Here is an 18,355-nt window from a genome sequence, read left to right as displayed (position 1 = left end):
GCATTGTAAATGAAATCCATATACAATATAACAAGATGCATTAATAGGAAATAAATACACAGAAATTGCGAAATACTTCTCTTTATTGATATCTTCAAAGTATTACAGACTCTATCCACCCTGCACACACAGCTGCAGGGGTCCACGCACTCAGTTGCAGACTTCTACCCTAGGCCTTTGCACACTCAGCTACAAAGCCTCTACCTATGCTAGGTCCTGAAACTTAGACTCTCTACAAAGACTTCAAGCATTTTCTTCCACTCCCCAAAAACTTATCACTACTTAGAGCTTACTTACTTAGCTCTTTTTATACAATCCCATGGTCTGTGGACCATGGGTAGATATTTACAGTCGACTTTACACTTTACAAAATAAGGGCGGGAAACCCTTTATGACTTATGACACCTTCGCGCTTCGCTACCACACAGTGCGGAGACTTTACAACTTTATTACAAAATTTGACCCAAAACATGGGCTTTTAGCCCCAAAAATGTCCTTCGGGATCTCGTTTCCAACACGCCCCCAACACAAACATCGTGACTCACCCTCGAGTCACTCTGCGGGTGTGGAGATCTTAGCGCGAAGACCTCACAGCTCAACCTGTATGACCGCAACCTCGGCAGTGCACTGTGTGGTTGCCTACTTCGCTTCTTCAACCATCTGCTAGGTGACTGATCCTGAACTATCGGCCTAAAGCTTTTTCTGAGTTGTTTGCAGAGTCGCAAGCTTCCCTTCAATAGAGGTTGTGACCGCGTAAGCCTCATCCAACTAGGGCTTCAGTTGCACCTTCAACACTGCCTCCTTGTTCTGCACTACATCTACCTGTTCTTTCAACTACTTGGCCTCTTGCAGCTTTGCCAGTCTTTGTGTGAGCGAGACGGTTCATGTAGTTCCTTTTACTTTTTCATAGCGCTGTTGCAGTTCTCGCGCTTCTGTCTCTAGCCGCTGTACATTAGGGTCCTCCTATAGGCTCGTCAGGACCTCGAACAATTGTTCAAAAAGTTGTGTGGAGTCTGCTACTACACTGTCAACCAGCGCTATCGCCTCTGTGACAACGGTTGCATGTTGCTCCTTTACTTTTGGCGGAGTTGAGGTTGGGCCTTCAACTGTAATTCGGTAATCTGTAGGTTCAACTCTATTTGAACCTTAGCCATCTTTGTGCGAGCGTTTCACACCCCTGTAGCCATCTTGCGGACATGCACCTCGGCCGTTCTTCCTCAAGAATGGACAACTCTGGGACCATTTGGCATGCCTCCTCCATGGCATGAATTATTCGCTTGTTTTGTGTGGTTACCTCGGTCATGGGGTGATGGCAGAGTCTCGTTGTAGGGCCATCTGCTCATTGTTAATCTGCTGCTCGCTGATCACCTGTATAGCGCGGTGCTCACGGGCCCTTAGCTCCGCAATCACTCCATCCTGCAACAGGTGGAGCACCTCACTAAGGGGTGCTGCTAGATTCAACCCCACTCCCTTAAGGGCACTGATAGTGGGCCTGCCATCTTCATTATCCATGGTCAGTGCTCCATCAGGTAGCACTATCATGCTAGAGACCTTCGTGCACAGCATCTCGGCAGCTTTTGAAGTGCTGATAGCAAGGCTGGTGGACACGTACCAGCTTGTGACACGTGGGTCTACAGCTCCTGCAGACCTATCTAGATGGCCGCCAATATTAGTTGTTGCTACTGCTCAAACTTCTATAGGGCCTCCATGGTGACATCTCGCACCATGTCTCCAATGTCGTGCAAATCGCCCCTGTGAGGGTGATTGGGTCTAGCGAAATCTTAGTGGCCTTGGAATTCTTCCTCGACCCTCCTTTCTCTTGTTCCCTTGGACGCTTGACGTGGGAGGACATCGCCTACGGGTCCACGCCGTGCTGCTCTGTCTGTTCGTCCTTCTCTTCCTTCGTCTCGGGTGAAGGTGACTTCGCGCCTTTGTCAAAGCCCCGCTGTGTTCCACCTGTTTGCTTCTCCATCTGCTGAGCGGCATCGCGCTCCGCCTGGGCCTTGTCAGTGGCCTCCTTCTTCCTTTTATCATCCAGCTATGCCATCTTGAGCTTGACCTCCTCCTTCTTGCGCTATGTGACGGACTTGCTCGCCCCCACCACCAAGTCTTATGTAGTTCTCCTCTCTGCTGGCCAATGATCAAGCACAACATCAATTGCATCATCTGTTGTTAAGTAAAGAAAGTCATACCATGTCTGCACAGGGTCCTTCCGCGCCCTGATTGACACATGGTGAAAATATACATTGAATTCTGTGTACCCCTGCAGGTTGGAAAAAACAGGGTGACAACCGCGGTTTGCAATTGATGGCCATGTGGATGTTCATCTCCATCAAGATCCAGAAGATCTTGTTGTCCTTGATGCGCTGCACATCCTTGGTTGCCCACAACGAAGTGTACTTCACTGCTTCTGGTAGGTCTGGCGCGACCGAAGGGAATTGACTGTCCTCTGGAAACTCCTATGCTACCAGCACAATAGACAGCAAGAGCCACGTGTAGTGGAAAGTCTTGATGAGCTCCTAGGCCTCACGATAGTTCGCAAGGAACTCACCACAAAGATAGTGCGCCCAATTGAACTGGACGCCTTCAGTGCATTACACTACTAGCGCAACGATAGGTGTGGGCACCTCGTCTGCGCGACACGTCCTCATCACCTTTCCAGCCAAGATTTGTGTGGGCACCTTGACTGTAGGGTCACTGATACTTTAGATGGCATAGCCCTGTGACTTCTTCAGAAGTTTAAATTTTTCCTTCATGGCCTCCGCGAGGGTCTGCTCGCCAACTTTTCTGCCAAACATCACGAACAAATTTTCTCTTGTGTAGGGCAGCCGCGTGACCCTGTGGATCAATCTGTCGGTGATAAGTATTGGCTCCTCTAGCCACAGACACCCATCATGTACCAATCATAGTAGCTGCTTGATGACCAATACTGTAATCAGGGTGCGGTTGTAGTGCGACACCCATAGCAGGTTGAGAAGACTTGCCTTGTCTACTCCCCTAAGCCACTACTGCGGCTCCAATGTGGTCATCTCGGTGGTTGTGTCAATAATGCAGCGCATTAGTTGTTCGGTCGCTAGGTGCAGGAACTTCTCTTGGTCAGCTAAGTCCCAATATTTGAGCTTTAGCAGAGGAACCCGCCCCAAGCGCGGTCCTTCAAAAATATCTCATCTAGTAGCAGAGGGGTTTACAAGGGGACCTTTCTCTCATTGATATCTTTTGGCACCTTGGTCTTGCCCTTGCATGGAGGGACATACTCAGGAAACTGAGTGGTAGGGTCAGTACCCTGGACTTCAACTTCCTCCACGTCTATTCCCATGTCCTCCTCATCCATCAGGATGTTTTCAATTTCTTCCTCCTCCAACTCCATATTGATGGCTTTTCCCTTTTCTTGTGCGGTGGCCTTGTCCTTTGGTGGGTTTCTTCTCAGTGATGTGTGCACCGATATTGCAGATTGCTTGCATTTCTTATCCTTTGTGCTCTCCTTGGTTGGGGTCAGCTTCCGTCTAGGTGTCCGTGGTGATTTGGGAACTTCAGCTAAGATTTCAACAACCTTTGGAGTAGCTTCCTCTACCTCCATAACAACTTCTGGCACAACCTCCTTGGATGTCACTGCTTTGGTATCCATAGCTTCTGCGGGTTCTGACATGATGGTCTGCAATAACTCCTGTGTTGCCTTTAACAAAGTCTCAAATACTAAACTAGCTATCAGAGCTTCGAAGTTCTCGCGGTTCATGTGCACTTGAGAGCCCAACAACTCAATTCTCAAAATGCAAAATGTTTTTCGCTGGGTAGCCACCTATAATTTATAGGGCATTTTGAATTCAAATCCGACCGTTCCCCCCACATTCGGTTCATTAATGCCGAATTGGCAGCATATTTTCAAGGATTTGACCCATAAATTTCATCTTAAATGTCGACTGCTCACTCCATTTGGCCACATTTCTACCCTCAAATCATGAACAGTGACTTTAACAGTCACTTTCCGGCTGACCTACATGATTTATCCCTAGGTATCTCAGCTCCCTTCATGCTATCATGAACCCTATGACATTTTCTTGCTTCGCACAATCCTCCAATTGCACAGCTCCCCAATCTGGGAAGTGTAGTTTATAGTCCCGTGCCTCCTTTCAGCTGCTTGAAGCGCTAAGTCTATGCTACCCTCATATAGTCACATGGTTAGACCACTGGTGTATGGCTTTAATCGGCTACCATTCACCTTTCCTGGGAAGGGATCTCCATTCAATTTAACCAACTGAATTGCTCCACTGTCAATAATCTCCTTAATGACATAGGGCCCTAACCAGTTCATTATGAATTTCCCTGGAAATTTATTAAACTTGTTTTCATATAACAAAACCAGGTCATTTACCTTAAAGGTGCGTAGCTTAATGTGCCAATCATGCCATGCTTTTTCGCGCTGCTTTTGGACCTGTTAGTGAAATCCAGCTAGAAATCTCTCTTCCTCAAGCTCAGCCCGCTGCGCAAGCCTCTCTTCCAGGGCTCCACGATCCCTTATACTTGTGAGTGCGACTATGCACAGACTAGGCACAATTTATTCCATGGGCATCATTGCTTCAACGCCATATACAAGTCTAAAGGGTGTCTGTCCAGTCAACTTCTTGCATGTTGTCCGATAGGTCCATAGTACTGCGGGTATGCACAGGTCCCAATCACTTCGCTGAGCGTTGCAAACCTTGGTCAGCATGTTTTCTAGCACCTTATTGAATGCTTCCACCGTCTCGTTAGCCTACGGGTGCTAAGGCGCGCTCTTCTGTTGATATACCTGAAATTCCTCTATCAACGCGATGATTGTTTCATTCAAAATGTGCGTACTGCGATCACTCATCAAAATCTTTGGACACCCAAATTGCGTCAGTACATACTCAAAGAGAAACTTCACAGTAGTCGCGCCTGTGCAATCCTTCACAGGCTGTGCCTCCACCCATCGAGTCAAATACTTTGTCGCGGTGATAATGTACCGCGTTCTCGTCTTCTTACCTTGGGACTGAATGGGTCCCACAAAATCTATTGCCCATTTTTCAAAGGATTGTAATGTCATCTATGGATTCAGAGGCAACTCATCTCTCCGCAATGGTTTGCCCATCCTTTTACACGAATCGCACACCTTGTAGTAAGCTTTTGAATCCTGATGGAGGGTTGGCCACCATAACCCTGCGCGTATAATCTTCTGCGTGGTCGCTCTCCCTGCATAATGACCTCCCACGATACCCCCATGAGTGTTCGCGAGGATACTACCCCATTCAAACTCCAGTACATATCTTCGCAATATTTCATTAGACCCTATTTTGTACAGATGCCCAGCAATGACAGAAAAGTCTATCGCACCACTAACTCCTTCTTCTGTTGGATGGTGTAACCTTCCGCGGCAGTTCCTGTCATTAGGAAGTGTATGATATCTTCATAATGACAATTGCGACATGCACTGCAAATAGTTGCACGTCAAGCAATCCCTCCTCCAAATTAGTGGGCTCTTCCCCTGTTTCGATGTGTGACAGATGGTCTGGTCCCACATTTGGTCATCTAGGCTTCACAATAACTTCAAAATCATACTCCTGGAACAATAGCAACCACCTACAGATTCTCCCCCACAACATAGGCTTATTGACTAGGTATTTCAACGCGGAATGGTCCCTATACATTTTAAAATGGCCACCCAACAAATAGTGTCTAAATGTTTGGAGCACGTATACCATGGCTAACCCTTCGCGCTCAGTGGTGGAACAATTCTTCTCAACCTTGGATAACCTTCTGCTTGCGAACGCTATAGGATGGCCCAATTTGCCTCCACCAATATGTGTCAGTGCTCCCAGCGCTATACATGACGTATCAACATGTACATGAAACTCCTTCTTCCAATCCAGGAAGACTAAAATCAATGCAGTGACCATCTTTTCTTTCAATATATCCAATCTTTTCTTACAGGCCCCATTCCAACAGAACATGACATCCTTTTTCAACAACTTCTCCGTAGGCATGGTGATCTGGGCATAGCCCTTAATAAACTTCCTATAATACCCCGTATGTCCTAAGGTTACACGCAATTTTTTCACACTCCTCGGCACTTCCAAGTTAAGTATCACCACGATCTTTGCAGGATCTACCATCAGTCCTTGTCTACAAACCACATGACCCAACAGAGTCCCAAAAGGAACACAAAACAGGCACTTCTTCAGATTGAGTGCGATCTGGTACCTTCGACAGGTATCTAGCATCAGGCACAAAATTGCCACATGGCGTTTCACCAACCCAAACACAGTCCAGTCAACACACTTCCAGGGATTTATGAATAAATTCCTTAAATGCAGCAATGAATACGCATGAAAAAATCACAGGCGCAGTCTTCAATCCGAAAGGCATTACAGTGTACTGAAAACATCCCCCCTCCATCGCGAAGGTCATCTTGCTTCTATCCTCTAGCGCGATTTTTATCTGATGGTACCCCGAGAACCCATTAGTGAAGGAGTACGCTTCCTAGCCACCTACATTATCTAATACCTCATCAGTAAATGGAGTCGGGAAAGGATCATGTACGCAAGCGTCATTCTACTTCCGGAGATCTACACATATCCTTATTTCATCTTTCTGCTTCTTTTCCTGTACCAACATGGGGATTACCCAATCAGATTCTTCTATAGGCTCATGATTCCTACCGCGAGCATCTTATCTAGCTCTAAGTGGACCTTCTCCTTATACTTCGGATTGAGGCAGTAAGGTCTTTGCTTAATCGGTTTTGCGTCAAGTTTTAACATGATCTTCATAACACCTAGGTATCCTATTATCCCTTTTAGCTTCATAAACTTGGTAGGGAACAAACCCTGTTATTCACAGAGCAATTCAGTGACCTTATCCAATATCGCGTCATCCTAGTAATCTCCATTCTTCATGAATTTGGGCTCCGCCTCCGTACCAATATTTACCTGTTTCATTTTCAGTGGTGTAGTTATATTAGGATTCTCAATCTGTGGTCCCTCAACCTCCTAGTGACCCTCTGTTTCAGGGATGTTAATCTTTTGCAGGTCCTCATCTTCTTCTTCAGAAGCAACATTATAGCATTCTAGCGTGTGGCTCAGCTGAGTAGTCCAATCGGGTTGAATCGGGTCCAAAGGATCCCATGGTATCCTAAAGATTGCTGCTTTCACTTCTTGTAGCGCTTTGTCAACATAGTCAAACCCATATTCAAAGTTTAATGTCATTATGAATCCTTTGCACATAATATCCCATTCACCTATACCATGGTAGAGCTCTGTTTCCAAGTACCAATTCATCAGGATGACATCCAAGGTATGATAGAACAAGTGCACCCATTTCGGTTGGGGCTTCGCTCCATAAGCCTGAGCTCATTTGGCCAAGTTTGCACGCGGATCATCCTTCCCATCATATTTTTCTGTTATTTGTACCTTTGGCTTCCCAAAGCGTGTTCTCATCATCCTCTTGAGAACACGCAGTGCCCAGTACAAAGCCTGGAAGTGCTACTTCTCTGGTACTTCCCTTTCAAATGCATCTAAAAATACATCTACATCATTCAGGCCATCATAAGTGCACAAACTTCTTACTTTTGACGACACACAGTGCAACGACCGAGTCATCATGTTACAGCTCAGTGTGGTTACTTTATGCAGCCGATTCTGCCAGCACTCTAATTCTTCGTCAGAGTCTGAGGTGCAGGAACTCTTGCGATCCCATGTAATTTGTCCATCCGCTATCGGATTCACCCAATATTGGTCTTGTGTTGTTATCTCATATATATAGTCCAAGTTGTCATCACTATCATAATCACGTACTGGTTTAGTATAGTGCGATCCTTCAGCCGGATCTAGAGGTACGATTACGCAGAGTGATTTTTTCTCAAATATCATCTTTCGCTTCTTTAGGTTGATTACCCCATTCATGTCAGTAGCCCAATCAATGCTAAGGAGCGTAGGGTAGGGGTTGCTGAATTTCTATTACTTCAAAGTTAGCCAACGCGCTCGTGCCTTCAATATCTACAGTCACCCCTTGTAGCCACCCCATGGGGATGATCTTTTGTTGATTTGCCATACTTAACTGAATCAGAGACCACTGCAACGTGGGTCTTCCCATTTGTTCCCAAGTCTTCTTTGGTATAATGTTTGCGTCCAACCCTAAATCCAAGATAACCTGATCCATTTCATATTCTCCTATCTGCATAGTCAGTCTCATCTCTCGTCCTATCCTTGTTTTATGCTTACAAATCTTTCATACCACATGCAGTTAACCAGGAGTGTTTTCAATGCATCTATTTATAAGCTCCTGTAATCCCTTCATAGCCTTGCTATCACGCAACATCTTCATGCAGGTTTCTACAAAGGTCGTAAGCGTAGAAGGGTCCATCTCCTGATCAGGCTTATCCTTGTTCCATGAGGTGCAGGCCTTAGCAAAGCTCTTCTTTGCTTCCATGAACGTTTCACGTGCATGCTCCGAATCAAATTCAACCTCCTTCACTGGCACTTTATGAACCCATGCACCGTCTTCGGGCCATTTCCCCTTATCATCACCTGTTGCAATTCCACTTTAGAGCACTATATTCACATTCAGATCCTATTTGTGAGTCTCATACCTCATCTTCTGCAGGTTTTGAGTCAGCTAAGGTGGTAGTGCCCCTTTGCCACATATCCTTACTATTAGTGTCGGACTGTCCTCTGTTTCATGATCAAACAGAGTGCAATATTTACACGACGGATGCATTGGGTTAGTGCAATCACGGGCATCGTGTCCTGGTCCTCCATAGTTGTAGGAAATAATCTGTCCCTAACCTTTTTCAGGTCCTCCTCCACCTTGGCCTCGTCTGTGCCCCTAAAAGACTGTTCGTGCCAAACCCTATGCTCTGGTTAGGGGGCCATGTTTCTGCCTGATCCCTATAGGCGGGTTTTCTATCCATCATCAATTCATAACTTTTGCAGTTGCACTCATCATGCCCTACCGATATGCAGAAGTTTAAGAACAGTTGCTGCAGTGTTTGTACAAACTTCTGCAGCAAATGATAGTTATCTGTCGTATGTTTCCCTACTATCTAACATATAACGCACCAAAACATAGACCCCGCGCTTGGTCCTACTTGAGCTTTTGGCCTCAAAGGCATCGGTCATCCTCCTGCAATATAGTTCACAAAGACCAGGCAATGGTCTTTGTCATTCCCTTAACCTTTACATTTCAGGCACCATACCTCTTTGTTCACCTTCGGTAGAACTGCTCTGTCCTGCTTTAAACTTTGCATTTCAAGGAAAAGATTTTGCAACTGCACATGGATTTGCTGAACTCCCAGATTTAGATCTTGCATCGATGTTTCATGTAGTCTCATTGCAATCTCTAAGGCCTCTGCCTAAGTCGTAACCTTTTGTTGTGACAGCGCAACCCTTAGGTGTGGCAGGAGCGAAGCCACAAACCACTTGCAGTGCTATCCATCTGTTAAGTTCATATTAGCTTCTCAGATTTTTCATTTCAACCTCTGATCCAATTCCCAAGGTGTCTTGCATGGTTTCTTCGTGATTTCCTTGAACCCCACAACCGATTGTGCCTCGGATTTGGGCCTACTGAACTCTTTATTCAGCGCGGTCTGGATGTCTGCCACCCCAACGTTTGGGTTATCATTAGAGTACTTGATGTACGAAGTTAGCACATGATCCTAAAAAGCACTAACCAACGTTGCCTTCTTCATGTGATCATCTGTAACACCTTGAGTTTCCCATACAGCTTTCACAACGAACCAAAACCGGTCCAAGTCCTCATTTCCCAAGCATTTAAACAAAGGCAGCTTCACTGAATTTTCCATGTTGACCTACGGTGGAGGGGGTAGTGGTGTGGGTGACGTCATAGGTGATGGTGGTGAAGTTGAAGGTGGTGTGGGCAGAGGTGGCAGTCGTGAGAATCTTTGTCTTATCAATTGAATTTCACTTTGCAGAGAAGGCTACGCTACTCCCTCTTCGTCACCCAATGGAGGTGAAATCAATGGACTATATTCAGGACCCTTTCTTCCTTCATTCCTGTAAGTCTTTCCGCTTTCCATAGCTCCGAACATCAAGGTAGCTGCATAACCTGTTTTTCGCGCAATAACATCTTAATCCATGTATTCAAAGACTTCAAGTACTTACCTCGCGGACCTTTGAAAAAGCGTCGCTCTGCCTCGCTGTAGCTAATTGAGGTATCAACTGTGAATTCAGTCACAAATCCTCCTATGACGCGATCAAGCCAATGATCAACAACATGGGTGATCTTATCCTTAGAGGCTTTCAGTCCCTGTACTAACTACGGGGTCCAGACAATAGGACCGTCAAGTCACCACCTTCCTTCGCTATCTGCTAACTTCACGATCCACTTGTATAGTTCAACTAGAAAGGAACAAAAAAATATCTCATGAATTTCTATATACAGGTACCTGTCCAACCACTGTTCCTTTGTTAGTCATGGATTTCTGTTCTCCTGTGCTGCGAATTCGTGGATCTTCATGTCCAACCAATCTGCGATCTCTTTCTTAGTTGGATTCCAGTGATACGACATCACACATCTCTTATGTAGATTCTGGTCCTGGAAACAAAACCATATTTTGGCTACATGGGGATTGACCCAGGTTCAACATTAGTTAGCCAAACAAATCCCTACACTACTGGCCCTTTCAGCATCAGCCCGCGGAGCGTGGACTGAAGTCTCACCTGAAGCAATATGGGGGGATGCTGGAACCAAGTTTCTGCACCCTGATATGGTCATGATGTCGGTTTATACTCTCTGTTCTTACCTTCGCGCAGCTGAATATGTTCTAGGGCTCTGTTAGTCTAGCCCTTTATTCCGCCCTTCAATACCTCCACGAAGGAGGGAGATTGACCTTGGCGCAGCCCTGGCCTATGGTCCAGGTACTTTCATGATGCTATGACAGCATATGGTATAGGTTCCCAAGTTATCTTAAGTGTTTTACTTATCTTACTAAACAATCATAGTTAGCACCGCGTAAACTGAGATTCTCACTTATGTTTAATTAAACAACATAATTACATACATTCGCACATCACATAAGCATTGTAAATGAAATCCATATACAATATAACAAGATGCATTAATAGGAAATAAATACACAAAAATTGTGGAATACTTCTCTTTATTGATATCTTCAAATTATTACAGACTCTGTCCACCATGCACACACAATTGCAGGGGTCTGCACACTCAGCTGTGGACTTCTACCCTATGCCTCTATGCACTCAGCTGCAGAGCCTCTACCTATGCTAGGTCCTGAAACTTAGACTCTCTACCAAGACTTCAAGCCTTGTCTTCCACTCCCTAAGAACTTATCACTACTTAGATCTTACTTAGCTCTTTTTATACAATCCCATGGTCTGCGGACCATTGGTAGATCTTTACATCTGAATTTACACTTTACAAAATAAGGGTGGACAACTCTTTATGACTTATGACACATTCGTGCTCCGTGACCACAAAATGTGGAGACTTTACAACTTTATTACAAAATTTGACCCAAAACATGGGCTTTTAGCCCCAAAACTGTCCTTGGGGGATCCCATTCCCAACACCATTCCTATAATGATTTTACATAGCCCATGCTTTCATAACTATGTGAGAATATTTTGCCACTAACCTTTTGCATGCACTCAATGATTGGTTTAAAAATTTAAAGGAGGAAGGTGGCTTTATTTAAGGAATATTGTGGAAAATGTAAGAGTTCTAAGGGTGACACTCAGTGATGCAATTACCAAGATATGCACCCTTTTCTCATTCCCTTTGGTGGAATCATAACCCTTCCCATGTTCTAATGATGTAAAATACCATGGATATTCCATTCAAACAATTAGTCAAAATAGATTCACTATGTTGATTGATTTTCCCTTTAGATAATTCTGCAATTAATTGATTTTCTACTTAAATAAATGAAACAATTGAAATCAAATAAATAGAGAATACAAAGAAATACACACACCATCTACAATAAGCACAAGTTTTACTCTAGGAAACCCTTACAGGTGAAAACCTTGCTAGAAGGTGAGGTTGCTCTACTCTCTTTTATCGAGTATGAAAATGGTGCAAGTACAAGGAAAGAGGTACTTATATGGGGCTACCTATGACATTCACCTATAATGCTGTTATAGAATCATAAGCCCCTATAATATGCTTTCTAACTTCATACTACCAATTTCTTTTGTCAACTATGGAATATAATACATTAGCATAGAATGGAACCCCTACTCCTAGTGGCATGATATTTAACATAGCTTTATAGCCAACTATGTGTAAGGTTTGACTCCCCAACCTCAAATAGAGTCTTATTAAAAGAACATATGTGGCTAACCCCATATACATGAGTAACGGGGTTTGACGTGGCATCCATTCATACCATGGTGGTCAACATGATAAGCTAACTTGCAAGAGGAATAAATTTTTCATATAAACTCTATTTGTGATTCTTGCATCATTGGAAATGTCTCTGAGTTTAGAATAGCTATAGAGGGTAAGGCATAATAGAGATCTTTGGGATAAAAAAAACCTTTTAATTCCTCAAAATCACTCTAAAAGGTTTCATACCCCAATTCTCCAAACTAGTACCACACAATGAAAATGACCTTTCAAATTGATTCCTCAAATGTTTCCACTCTGAAAGCATCAATATAGATGAAAAATAATATAATGATATAATATAAATCATCTACACAACCATTTTGGACCAATATATATTATATTCCATAAATAATATTTTCATAGACTTAATCCATAATATCTTTCTTAACGCATGGCCCATATATGTATATTTACATCATGCATTCTTAGACTTTCACTAGTTAGGCATCAGCTTTGATATCCACTCTAATAATATAATATTTACATCAATTACATAATGTAATCCAATAAATTATGAGAGTCAAAACTTGGGCATTAAATTTCCTACCCCTTGGTATAGTCATATCTTAGTGGTTCTCAAAATTAGAATAAAATGGGTATGTATCCTTCATGACAACCTCCAAATCCCATGCAGTCTCATAGGGACCAAAATGTTTCCTTTGCAACCTTACCTATTTGATGGATATGTTTCTAAGTAATGTTACTTTTCTATTAGTGATGCATAATGGATTTGTTTAAAACTCTCTTATGGTTTCATCTAGATCACATATCAATCAATCATATGTGTGCGGTCATCATTAACATATTTTAAGCAAGGAAACATGTAAAAACATCATTATATTTATGTTCGTAGGCAATGCAATTTTATGGAATAGGCCATATCCTATTAATTACTTCAAATGGCCTACAATATCTTAGTGTTAGATTGTCACAATTTACAAGTTTTAAGGAACTCTTCTTTGGCTTTAGTTAGAGAAAAACATTATCCTTAACATGGAATTCTCTATGCACTCTATTGATTTGGATATATTTATGTCTATCTTGGGATTCCTTTAAATTTTACATAATTTTAACAACTTCCTTATCCATTCCCTTAGCAATTTCTAGCCTAAGCACTAATTATTGAATTATCCTAGGTCATTGATGTCCTCTATCTTCTACCATATAAATATTAAAATGGGCTCATTTTCAATGATTCTTGATGCCCATTGTTATATGAGAACTCTACCAAGTGTAGATAGTATTCCTATGTATATGGTTTGTGCATCATATACATGATCTAAAATTAGTTCTTCAAGCTTCAATACTAATTCATTACATTTAAAAAGTCTCTCAATTTATCACACTTGCATAAATCAAATGTTCAAGAACAATAAAAAAATAAATTAAATAACCACAATGCTCAACCAATTGATAATGGAATTCGCTAGAAGGCTATGTTTTCGGGTCTACATCAATCCACTAACCAACTTTAATGATTCTCCTTCAAAAAAAGGATTTTCCTTTCACAAAAAGGAATGAAGATTCGCAATCAATCCTACAACTTACTTTCCCCACTTTCCAAAGGGAAAATGGATTCATGAGAAAGAATTCCACATATTTCCTCTCCTTTACAATGGGAAAGTGAATCCATAGGAAAGAATAAAATTTCCTTCCTCTCCTATTGTAACGTCGCCTCCTCTCACATATACCCACTTTCACCGGCTTACCCAGGGTAAACATGAGATGCAGGGTTACTATGATATGACTCAACCTCCTATATGACCTTAAAGAAATGGAGTTGACACAACTACACCTTACTAACCCCCCTTAGGTGCCACAAGATCCCCAGGAGTAACCCAACCCCTCCAAGTGTCCAATCCCTTAGAAATCTCACATTTTCCTTGACCTAGAGCCCCAGTTGCTCTCTTTCCAAGGCCTCCATGCGACTATGGGTTCCGATTCACTCCCATAGGCCTGCATCGGTGCAATTGCAGCCGTTTTCTGCTAGTATTGTGCGAACGATTACGAGAATTAAGGCTACTTTCTAAGGTTGGGGCTTAGGCTCTGCCCAGAAAGATATGAAACTTCCAGAACTCATAAAAGATGTGAAGACAGTACCTGAAAACAAAAACTAGAATTAGGACTTGACCTGACCATCCCCAACTAGGACTGTCACTTTGTCAAACACTTGGCTGATATGCCACCTTGATCATGTGCTCAAAATTATGCTAAAATATAAAAGTGTCATAATATTGTTAAATTTATCTTCAGATCGAAGAGCTCATCATTCTAATTCCAACGGTGTGAACGACACTCAAATCCGAGCTCGTATGCAAGCGTTAGAGAAATTCAAAGTTCAGGTTTGACTTGCTCACATGGCAAGATTAGATGATGTGGCAAGGTCCTTCAGCAAATGAGGAGGCGCCAAGTGGCAGGTCTCCATTGGCCCCTGCATTTCACAAATTGAAATCGTAGGCGGGTTGACATTAAAAATTAGCCCTCGAGCAGGGAAAGGTTGCGATATGATAAGGCAGGTAGAAAGACATTCAAATATCGGACAGAGGTGCAATGTGATGGATCACAATTGTAGATTGGTGAAGGGAAGGCTTTACGAATAATCAACCATCAACATATCACACGACAATACAAAGTTAGTCCTGACAGGTTTGGTTTGCGATGTGATATCACAATAAAAAATTGCAATAGGGCAGAGTGTCACAGACCTTAAGACAACCAGAACTCCACCAATTACGATATCCCAGATGTGATAGGTTATGAGATGCAGTTTAATGTCCCTTCAGGTTCGTCGATATCGCAATCGCACATCGCCGCTTTTTTCACAGATCATAAGCCCGCCGAACTTTGTCCATTGTGATTTGTGATGGGATTCCCGATTGCGATTTTCGATGTATAGTCGGCCGACACAATATGGCCAGCCACGTGGTGAAATTTTCGCTCAGTTAGCACATTTTTGAGGCTAATTTGTAGGATCATGCCAGAAATGGGGAAATTTGTTGAGTGAGTAGTGGGAAAACTAGGAGAAGTTATAACTCCTTAAGTTATCCACCAAATTGGATGCAAAAAGAGGTTATATGGACATTTCTAAACATTTTGGGCTCATTGGAGCAGGTTTCAGAACCATTTGATCATTGTAAACACAAATTTTTACACTCTTGAGCATAATAGAGAGGTCGAAGCCATTGGAAGCTGGACCAAGGAGACATAGCCTAGGAGGGGTGAACTCCTTTATCATGTTCTTATTGTAATTCATTTTTGGTGATGTTCTGCACATGTTTATGTTGTTGTTAAATTTCTGATTTGTGTTAAGTTTCTCATAAAATTAACATAAAAACTCTTCATTTCACTTGAAAAAATTGATGAATCCTTAAGCACAATGAAAGCATTTTGTTTATAATCTGAGAAAGATCTTAGCACTGCAAACTAATATTCTAAATCAGATCAATTTGGTATCAGACCACTAGGTTTTTCTTTGTGATAGAAGGATTCAATTGTTTGCAACTTTATGTCATGCTTACAAGGTTAAAACTCAAAAGAGGTGAAGGAAAGCTAGTTGGAAGCCCTGAAGTTGGGTCAAGGGGATGAAGAGCAAGGTTGCCACAATCTCCAACACGAGTTCAGCCTCAAGTTGTAGTTGAAACTCCATAGATAATTTCTTGTGAAGGAGAACCTACAAACATGATAGAAGATGAGAATACCTTCAAAAGGCTTTCTTTGATATGACAGAGATGGTGAAGGTCCTCTATGAAGAGAGGAATAACAAGTTACAGGGAGAAATTTCCAAACCGCCCAAAGGAGAAGGCTCTTTAGGAGTAGGTAATGGAAAAGGAGGTAATGGGAATGGAGACAAACCTCCACCCTCTCCACCATCTTCTTCATCTTCTTCTTCACAAGCATCTTCACACTCTTCCACTAATACAACCCTTACTCATACTCATCATCATTCTTCAAAAGGAACTGGTATATCAACTTTTTTAAAACTTGATGTTAAATTCGAGTTATCCATGTATAATGGTGAAGTGAATGTAGAGAAGCTTGATAATTGGATCTGTCTATTGCAGGATTCAAAACCTTCAAGAGGATGAAATAAAGATTTAGTTAGCTTCCTTGAGAATGGAGGGTACGACACTGGTATGGTGGGAATCAAAGACTCAAGAGGAGATTAAAAACATGTTAAGATCTCTATTTATTGGAATGATTTCATTGCTGCAATTAAAAGGAAATTCTACCTCTAGTTTATATGCAAAAAGTCATCATGAATTGGCAGAACTTTAGACATCTTAAAGGCCAAAATGTGCAAGATTACACCCAAGAATTTAGAAAAAGGTCTTTGATGTTAGGTTTAGATTTGTAATCACATGAAACATTTCTAAAGTACATAGGGGGTTTCCACAATTACCATAGGCATACTATCCTAATGTTTAATCCCAGTAATATAGATTATGTGTGTGTACAATCCACTCACCTTGAGGGAGGAGGGAAAAACACCCCAAAAGAAGGTAGTAAAAACCCATTTGAGGGTAAAGGGAAAGGAAAGGGTTTCAAGGGAAAGAAAAATGCATCCATTAAAAAGGAAGGAGAGAAAACAATCTGTAAACATTGTTCCAGAGAGGGTCATGATGAAGCTCACTATTGAAAGCTTCATCACAAAATGAAACCAAAGAAATTCAACAACAAAGGAAAATAAAAAAATGCAATCACTCAAGAAGAGGATTTGGGATCTGAATCGGTTGATGAAACAAAAATCACAGCCATGGGTTTCAAGGAAACGAATCCATTTCCAGCACTAGTTCTTCAAACTCACAAAATGAAACTCCTTTGAAAAGAAGAGAATAGAATTGTTTCACATAAGTGTGATATCGAAACATAGAAAAACTTGATACATTGTTTGATAGCGACTCTCAAGCCAATCTTATCTCTGAAAACATTGTCAAGAGTTTAAATCTGGAAACTGTTCCACATGATAAACTATATTCACTTGGATGGGTATGTGACAATGTGCAATTGCAGGTTACAAGAAAGTGTAAACTGAAATTCGCAATCACTGCAAAATTCATAGATGAGGTGGAGCTTGACGTTGTGATGTTAGATATCTATGGAATCATTTTGGGTAGACCGTACCTTTATGATAGAAAAGTTATTTTCCATCGACTTGTAAACAAATATAACATATTAAAAAATGGAGTAGAATATATTGTGAGAGATCACACCAAAAAAACAAATCTTTCGATTGTCAATGGAGGGCAGATGAAAAGACTAGTGAATTCGAGCAAGAATTTTGTGCTTCTCATGATCAAACCTGAGAATGATATTGATTATGAAGCATTTGATGGTTGTAATTCGAATTTGAAAATTGATTTGGTTGATGTTGTTAACCAATTTGATGAAATGTTTCAGGAATCAAAGGGATTACTTCCCAAGAGGGGAATCCAACCTGAGTTTCAGTTGCAACAAAAGTGTCTTCTTCCTAAGATTGGCATGTATAGGATGTCAATGATGGAAAGCACAAAAATAAGATGTAAATCTAGGGATTGTTGAATAAAGGGATCATTCAGCCTACTCCTTTACCATGTAGTGCACCTCTTGTTTTAGCGCCCAAGAAGAATGGTAAGCATTTCCTTGAATGGGATTCAAGAAGTGGTTTCCATCAAAGTAGAGTGGTTGAAGGAGATATAGGGAAGATGACATTCAAAACCAAGCAAGGTTTGTTTGAATGGATTTTTATTCTTTTTGGTCTTTGCCATGCTCCTACTACTTTTACACATATGAAGAAAGATGTGTTGAAGCCATTTCTAGACAAGATAGTCTATTTGGATGGCATTTTCATTTTCAGAAAATTTTAACATGTCATTTGTGAGAAAACAATACTTGATGTCATATGTCAAGAACATTTGTTTATGAACATGTCAAAGTATATGTTGGATAAAAATTATTTGATGTACTTGAGCCATGGAATTGGTTCTTCCAAGCGTGTTTA

At 41.9% G+C, this 18,355-nt stretch overlaps 1 pseudogene; it reads left to right on the top strand.

The window, feature by feature from the left end:
- The first annotated feature begins 1,510 nt into the window (after nt 1-1,510).
- LOC149167601 (benzaldehyde dehydrogenase, mitochondrial-like) overlaps nt 1,511-18,355 on the top strand; it is a 55,273-nt pseudogene continuing 38,428 nt past the window's right edge.

The sequence above is a fragment of the Pinus tabuliformis genome, chromosome 5_1 (assembly GCF_031772625.1).
Source record: "Pinus tabuliformis cultivar Carrire ecotype Pingquan chromosome 5_1, CPIR1, whole genome shotgun sequence".
NCBI classification, from domain to species: domain Eukaryota; kingdom Viridiplantae; phylum Streptophyta; class Pinopsida; order Pinales; family Pinaceae; genus Pinus; species Pinus tabuliformis.
Note: the sequence above shows the minus strand (reverse complement) of the source record. Positions and strands in the feature narration are given on the sequence as shown.